A 9,534-nucleotide genomic window follows, 5' to 3' on the forward strand; every position below is an offset into this window, starting at 1 on the left:
TAGGAAAGAAAACATAAAACAGATGAATTTTTTCCTTTTAATTTTTTTTAATTTTTAATTTTTGGATAAAATTTGATAGGAGAAAAAAAAAAAAAAAAAAATATATATAGAGCTCTTGGTGATGGTTCATATATATGGTATGAGTTATATGTACTTATACATTATATATACACACAAAAGAGAATTTTAAGGTATGGTTAAGAGGATTTTTTGCTAGGGAGTGATTATGTATGAATAATTTGTAACAAACTTTGTTTTGGATCATGAATGTGTGACACATTTTTATGTGTTAGTTAATATTTTTCTAAAATATTGGAAATATTAAAAAAAAAGAGTTTGTGTTAGTTGACTTTTTCTTATAAAATTGAAACTATAAAGATGAAATTCCGGTATGGATATTACTTGGGGTAAATTAGTAATCTAATTCGTCCATTTTGATTTTCTTTTAAAAAATACGATACAATAAATTTTGCCAAAAATGCCAAAAGGGTAAACAAATTGTGGGAGAAATTAAAGTCAAACTGAAAAAAACCCGACAAATCAAGTGAAACAGACAAAAAAACGATTTGTAGTTTGGTTTGGTTTGATTGATTTGGCGTTGAAAAAACAACCTACCATTCTTGATTTGATATGGTATTAAAAGAAAAAAAGTCAAATAGAACTCAAAAAAAATCGACATAATATATATAATTTTATTTTATTTTATAGATAAAAAGTATTAATTATAATCTACTTTGTTAATATATTTTTAATTAGATAATAGTTTTCAATGTTTAGATATATTATTTCAAATTGGGGATTGTAAACTTTAGTAAATATTTTATTTTGTGTTCAGAACGGAATACAATTATACTATTATAGTTTTTCAGATTCGAAGTTAACAATCTACTTTGAATCATGAATGTGTGACACATTTTTATGTGTTAGTTAATATTTTCCTATAAATTTGGAAATATTCAAAAAAAAGAAAAGAGTTTGTGTTAATTGACTTTTTCTTATAAAATTGAAACCATAAAGATAAAATTGCAGTATGGATATTACTTGGGGTAAAATAGTAATCTAATTCATTCATTTTGATTTATTTTTCTTAAAATACGATATAATAAATTTTGCCAAAAAGCCAAAAGGGTAAACAAATTGTGGGTGAAATTAAAGTCAAACCAAAACCGAAAAAAAAAAAGATTTGTGGTTTGATTTGGTTGGTTTGGCGTTGAAAATAAAAACTACCATTCTTAATTTGAATTGGTATTAAAAGAAAAAAAGTCAAATAGAACTCAAACCAAACCGACAAAATGTTTAACTCTAATTAGTTTGTAAGTTAATTTTTTATTATTTATAGTTATAAAGATGTTATTTTTGAAAATAAATATTCAGATTAATTACATAAATCTAAGCATGTTTTAAATAAGTGTTTATAAGGACTTGGAGTAATTTCATATGTCTTTAACATTTATCCCACATACTAAACAAATAAGTAATTTAGTGACATATTTTATCATCTTTTTAAAATATAAAAATAAATGCAATGATGTTAATAAAGATACTTTCTCTGTCCCATGTTATTATTATTTATTCATTTTCCCATGTACCTTAAGTAATAATAAATAGGAAGAGTATTATTTTTATTAATTTACCTTTTAATTCTTTAAATACACTTTATTTATGTGTCTTATCCATATCCATCGATAGCACGATTAAAAATGGAGGAACTTTTTTGGAAGTTTACAATATTTATACTTTCAAAAAAATAAAGGAAAACAGACAACTATATCCCCGAACTATTGTAAATGGTATACAAATACCCTCCGTCATACTTTTGGGACATTGGTGCCCCTGCCGTCCAAAAACTAGAGCATAGATGTCCTTCACTCTAATAAAAGACTAAATAGGGACACGTGACACAATCTTATCCGTCTATCCGATATTTAATAAATGTCGGGTCCGTGAATAAGATTATGATACGTGTATGTCCGTTAGTATAAAGGGTATATATGTTCTAGTTTTTGGACGGTAGGGGTACCAATGTTCCAAAAATATGACGGAGGGTATTTGCATAACATGTACGATAGTTCGGAGGTATATTTATCCCTTTTTCCAAAAGAAAGAAGGAAAAATGGAATTATTTTTATTAATTCTATCTATTGACATCTAATTTTGACCCTCTTGTAAGTTGTTATTTTACTTCTAATATTTTTTTTATCATTTTACATGATTACAAACTCTTTAATAGTTTAATATTATAATTAACTACACCTGATTATTATTCTCATAATTTTATATGTGAATTTAACTTGATTTTATAATAGCTCAAAATAGTTTTGGTCATGTCATAAATATTATTATTATAATTAATATCCTTATAATTATTTTAAGCCCAATTTTAACCAAACTCCTAAACCCATCAGAGAACCCGTTTCAGTAAAAAATCTCACCCATTCAGTTTGGATGAATTAGTTATTCATCTTCTAATACACAAATAACACATACATTCCCTTGTAAGTAAGCGTTAGTTATGCGAGATTGTAATCTGGTAGCAAAACATCAAAGTTGGTGTGTAAAATTTTATATAGGGCAACTAAAATGCTACCAAACATAGTACGAGTTATATTGGTTTTATTACATGAATAATTTATAAGTTTATAAGACTGATTCTTGTTTGTTTTCTTCATAGCAAGGATAATGTCATTAAACAGTCACAAATGATGAGGTCGATCAAGGAGGAGTTTGAAGACATAATATGTTTTGGTTATTATATTAGAAAATTATTGTGTAATAGGAGTAAATATTTAATTGACTTGTTAGTGGTTGAACTATTTATCATATTTGAGTTGAGAAGTATTATTTGTCCTTTCAAAAGCAGTAATGAGTGTTTTAAATATTAATTAGAAGCACTCTTTTTGTTCGAAAAATAGGTTTCAGTGGCGACTTTTATTTGCCAGTAAAACTCAGTAGATATTTGCAGCGAAACGTGTTGCGACTGAAGGAATAATAATTTATGGCAACACCAGTCGCTAAGGCTAGGCACCGGACCGGAATGGGACCACCGGATCGAAATAAATCGGTATCGGATCGGAACGGGATGGTTTGACCGGGTTGTTGATCGGTACTAAGATAAACCGGACCAGAATTATCGGGATGGAGGCTTGGTTCCATCCCGTCCCACTATATACCGGAATAGAACCGGGACGGACCGAAATGGACTGGAACGGAACGGGATGGGATAAACAGGACGGCACATATAGCTATTCAAAAAATATTTTTTATTTTTGAGTTATTTTGAATTACGAAAATATGAATATTTTTTTATTTTTCTAAGTTTAATAGTTTATAGTATTTACTTTTTAGATTTATAATGTAATTTTACTTAAGTTTATTTTAAAGATATTTTTTTAAAATTTTACTTATATAAGTTTGTAAGTTAAGTTTAATAAAATAAAATTTAAAAAGTTTTTGAGCTTATATTATAAGTTTTCAAGATTTGAATCTTTTGAAGTTTATAAGTTATTAAGTTATTAAGTTATTAAATTATACTTATAACTTGTAATTTAAATAACTTGAGTTTGTAATTTTAAAAAATTAAATAAGCAACAAAGAAATGCTAATGAAAGTATAAAACAATGACACAAATACTATTTTTAATTTAATTATAAATGATTTATCGGGACCAGACCGGATCGAAACGGAACGGAACCGAGATGAATCGGTACCGATATACCGGTACCAAATCATGATACCATTCTGTTCCGTGTACCGATTCAATGTATCACATTCCGTCCCGAATACTACCGGACCGGAATGGTACCGAAACAGTACCGATACAACCCTGTCCGGTGCCAGTCGATCTTACTGGTAGCCACTAAAACCCAGTTGATATTGCAGCGACAACTGTTGCTACTAAAATTTTAATTTATTTAGTGACGATTATGGTCGCCACTAAAAATCATTCTAAAGTGGCGACCTGAAACCTTTTTATGACCATAACCATTTATTTCTATCATTTTAAAAAATACAACAATTCTTACTCTCTCTTATTCTTGGATACATTACTTTATGTGATATATCGGTCGGATACATCACTTTACACGATGTATCGTAACGTTGACTGATGTATCCAAAATCAAGATGTGATGTATCGGGATGTACATGATGTATCCAAAATCGAGATGTGATGTATTGGGATGTACGCGATGTATCGCAACTTTAAGTGATGTATCCAAAATCACTTAAAGTGTGTAGTTTTAGTAGCGACTCTTTCTAGTCGTCACAAATAACATTTAGTTATAGACGTAATTGCTACGCCGCTAAGGTCGCCACAGAAAACCTATTGACTTTTTAAGTTTCTGTAGCGACTTTCATCACCACTAAAAGTCTAGTTTCTTGTAGTGTGTAGACTGGATTACGTAATCCTTAATTCCATTTCCCTCTAGAGGGCAATGTTATCTAAGCGCAAAAAATATCTAAAGTTCGTTGAGTCTTTAAGCGCAAACCGCAAATAAAGCTCTAAGGTTCGTTGAGTCTGTAAGCGCAAACCGCAAATAAAGCTCAAAAGTTCGTTGAGTCTGTAAGCGTAAACCACAAATAAAATGGAGCTATAATGAAAAAAGCGGGGGCTAAAACCTTTTTGCCCAACACCCTTTTTTTTTAGTTCTTTATAGCTGAAGTATTCCTATTCCCTATCCATAGTATCATTTCAAATTAAGATAAATATTTTTGGCAATTCTAGTATATTTTTTGTCTTGCATAATTCAATTGAAGTTATCATCAATCCTTAATAAGAATGTTAGGTACAAATCATATAATATCTAAATCTAATTGCTAATGTCAATTAACAAAGACATCACTGCCTTCTACCCCTTATATATACTCAGTCAGCACTGTCTTCTTCATCCATTTCCAATCTTATATAAAACTCACCTTCTTCTCAAGTACTTTCACCTCTTAATATCATGTACTTGTGCATTTTTGTGTGTAGCTACATGCTACTTGTGCCAAAGGCAGTAGCACAGTTAGGTGACTCACATGAGGAGAGTTCTAAGCTTGATGAATTGAAGCTCCATCTATATATTGGAGGGGGGGGGGGTTACTATTTAGCATTTTAATGGGGTGGGTTATCCGACGATACTATACACATCGGGATCGGGATTACCTCAACAATGAAGTTACTCATACACCCCAGCATCCTGAGAATGACATCGAACTAGCTCCGCTGGAATATGAGAATGACTCGGAGATTTCTATCTCAGCCCGTGTCTCAAGTGACGGGGTTGGGGATGATGAAGGGGAGGTTGATATAATTTTTAAGCCTAAAGTAAAGTCCTTTTAAGCTTTTTGTATCTTTGTCAAACATCTTTAGAAATTACAAAGTGTTTAAAAGTCAAAAAACACCTAAAAATAAGTCAATCCAAACACTCTAAGTATGTTTTTGACACTAACTCTATATTAGTAAAGTTAGTATATGTGTGCATTACCCGTGCAGAACATATGTCACATGTGCATCTCGTGCATTAGCTTAAGTGTATAAGATTGATTCTTGTTTGTTTTCTTCATAGAAGGGATAATGTCATTAAACAGACATAAATGATGAGGTCGATCAAGGAGGAGTTTGAAGACATAATATATTTTGGTTATTATATTAACAAATTATTGGAGTAAATATTTAATTGACTTATTAGTGGTTGAACTATTTATCATATTTGAGTTGAGAAGTATTATTTGTCCTTTCAAAGGTAGTATTGAGTGTTTTTAAATCAATTAAAAGCATTTATTTTTTGTTCAAAAAATAGATTTCAGTGGCGACTTTTATTTGCCAATAAAACTCAATAGATATTGTAGCGAAATGTGTTACGACTGAAGGAATAATAATTTGTGGCAACACCAGTCGCCAATCAAACCCAGTTGATATTGCATCGACAACTGTTGCTACTAAAATTTTAATTTATTTAGTGACGATTATGGTCGCCACTAAAAATCAGTCTAAAGTGGCAACCTGAAACCTTTTCATGACCATAATCATTTATGCAACTTTAATCGCCACAAATGTGTAGTTTTAGTAATGGTCCTTCACCTTCGTTTGATTCCGAAGACCGGCATAGATCTCATGAAACTGAGCAACTCTTTCTAGTCGTCACAAATAACATTTAGTTATGGACGTAATTGCTACACGCTAAGGTCGCCACATAAAACATTTTGCAGCGACTTTTTCAGTTTCTGTAGCGACTTTTTCAGTTTTTGTAGCGACTTTCATCGCCACTAAAAGTCTAGTTTCTTGTAGTGTATGTAGACCGGATTACGTAATCCTTAATTTCATTTCCCTCTAGAGGGCAATGTAATCTAAGCGCAAAAAAATCTCTAAGGTTCGTTGAGTCTTTAAGCGCAAAGTGCAAATACAACTCTAAGGTTCGTTGAGTTTTTTAAGTGCAAACTGCAAATAAAACGAGGCTATAATGAAAAAAGTGGGGGCTAAAACCTTTTTGCCCAACACCCTTTTTTTAGTTCTTTCTAGATGAAGTGTTCCTATTCCCTACCCATAGTATCATTTCAAATTAAGATAAATATGTTTGGAAATTCTAGTATCTTTTTTGTCTTGCATAATTCAATTGAAGTTATCAACAATCCTTAATAAGAATGTTAGGTACAAATCATTTAATATCTAAATCTAATTGCTAATGTCAATTAACAAAGACATCACTAATTTCTACCCCTTATATATACTCAGTCATCACTGTCTTCTTCATCCATTTCCAATCTTATATAAAACTCACATTCTTCTCAAGTAGTTTCACTTTTTAATATCATGTACTTGTGCATTTTTTTGTGTAGCTACATGCTACTTGTGCCAATGGCAGTATCACAATCAAGTGACTCACATGAGGAGAGTTCCAAGCTTGATGGATTGAAACTCCATTTATATATAGGAGGGGGGGGGTTAATATTTAGTATTTTAATGGGGTAGGTTATCAACCGAAATTATACACATCAGGGTCGGGATGACCCCAACAATGAAGTTACTCATACACCCCAGCATCCTGAGAATGATATTGAACTAGCTCCCTTGGAACATGAGAATGACTCGGAGATTCCTATCTCAGCCCGTGTCTCAAGTGACGGGGTTGGGGATGATGAGGGGGAGGTTGATATAATTTTAAGTCTAAAGTAAAGTCCTTTTAAGCACTTTGTGTCTTTGTCAAACATCTTTAGAAGTTAAAAAGTGCTTAAAAGTCAAAAACACCTAAAAATAAGTCAATTCAAACACTCTCTAAGTGTGTTTTCGACACTCAACTCTATATTAATAAAGTTAGTATATGTGTGCATTACACGTGCATCACATACGTCACATGTGCATCTCGTGCATTATATGTGTATTTTGTGCATTACACGTGCATCTCGTCCACTATATGTGTATCTTGTGCATTACACGTGCATCTCGTGCATGACACGTGTATTTTATATAATAAATAATAATTTTGCACTTAATTTGATACTTACTATGTTTTTTTCAATATTGTTTCAAATTACATACTTTGTTATGATGTGACAATTATGATTTTGGTGAGGTCCCAATTGGACCGATCTAAATTGAGACCTCATCAAAGGCATAAATGTCAACCATAACAAAGTATGTCATTGATAGAAAACTTAAAAGAAGAAGAATATGAGAAATTTTATGTGTATTGATGCCTTTCTCCTTTGTACATGCTATGTATTTATACAACTAATTCTAGATAGAAGAAATAAACAAATGAAATTAATTTATGTACAATCTTTACTATTCTAACAATAATATTCCTTTCTATGTGTGTATGTGGCATCAGAAAGTATATTCTTACGTTTGGGTCAAATCTGTATTTTGTATTTTATGCCTAGCCTTGGGCCTTTTATCATGTGGTCCTTTAGTGAGATCAATAATTCCTTCACCCCCCTTCAAGGTGGAGGGTATAGAAGATACACCCAACTTGACAAGTGCAGATCGAAGTGAGGGTCCAGTCAACGGCTTAGTGAAAAGGTCTGCCAGTTGAGATTTCGATGGAACGAAGTAGAGTGATATGAGCCTCGATAAGGATTGTTGAATGATGAAGTGACAATCCAGTTCAACATGCTTCGTCCGTTCATGAAATACCAGATTTAGGGAAATGTGGATTTTCGCTTGACTATCAGAGAAGATCAGAATATGTGTTGAAGAAGAAACAGATAGATCAGTGAGAAGACGGGTGAGCCAAGTTAATTCTGCGACAAGTCGTCTCATGGAGCGATACTCAGCCTCGATGGATGATAAAGAGACAGATGTCTATTTCTTCGATTTCCAACTAATCGGAGAACCCCCCAAGCTAATGAAGAATCCGCTCACAGATCGTCTAGAATCCCGACAATAGGCCCAATCGGCGTCACAAAAGGCCAAGAGGGAAAACCACGATCTTGAGTTAAGGAATAATCCCTGAATCTGGGTTTGATTGAAGGTATTGCAAGACCCCAAGAGCAGTTGTGAGGTGACCTATGCAAGGTTTTTGCATATACTGACTAAGAGTGAGCACAGTGAAGGAGAGATCTGGTCTGGTATGAGTCAAATAGTTAGCTTTCCAACTAACTTGCGATAAATTGTTGGATCTTTGAGAGGTAGACCCGAATCTGCAGTCAATCTCATATGTGGTTCCAACAGAGAGGAGATAACAAGAAGATTAGAGCAATCAAACTCATTCAGTAAGTCCATAGTGAACTTTCTCTGTGTAATAATGTACCCTTCTTGTTCTCTGATAATTTCCATACCTAAAAAATAGTGAATAGGACTAAGATCTTTAATTTTGAACTCTAAATGAAGAAAAACCTTAAGATCATCAATGGAAGATTGATCATTTCCAGTGATCAAAATGTCGGCAATGTATACCGCTACAATCGCAATAACAGTACCTGTATTTGAAGAATAGAGAATAATCATTTAATGAAGAAGAATAGCCCTTAAAACTCAACGCCCCAGCAAGCCTAGCATACTATTGCCTAGAGGCTTGCTTAAGTCCATAAATAGACTTTTTCAGCCTACAAACATGTTGAGGACTAGGAGGGGACAACCCTGCAGGAAACCGCATGTATACTTCTTCTTATAAATCTCCATGTAAAAATGCATTACTAACATCAAATTGAGAGACATGCCAGTTCTTTTTTGCTGCAATAGTCAATAGACATATGATAGTTGTCATCTTGACAACAGGGGAAAAAGTCTCTGTATAGTCTATTCCCTCCCTTTGTAAATCTCCTCTAACAACCAGCCTGGCCTTAAGCCTTTGAATTGAACCATCAGCATTATGTTTAACCTTGTAAACCCAATTACAAGGTAAAGCCTTTTTATTATGAGGTAACAAAACTACATCCCAAGAACCATAGCCTGTCTCCAACCAACAAGTGTAGAAGCTTGAGAATAGTGACTAGGTTTTGTAATAGTAGAGATAGAATTAAAAATTACCTGATTGGTGTGAGACAGCGTAGAAAAAGGCATGATAGGAGGAGAAGATGGTGTTTTCAAGCAAGACTTGGTCAGATCAGTAA

The sequence above is a fragment of the Solanum tuberosum genome, unplaced genomic scaffold (genome assembly GCF_000226075.1).
Source record: "Solanum tuberosum cultivar DM 1-3 516 R44 unplaced genomic scaffold, SolTub_3.0 scf00833, whole genome shotgun sequence".
Classification (NCBI taxonomy): domain Eukaryota; kingdom Viridiplantae; phylum Streptophyta; class Magnoliopsida; order Solanales; family Solanaceae; genus Solanum; species Solanum tuberosum.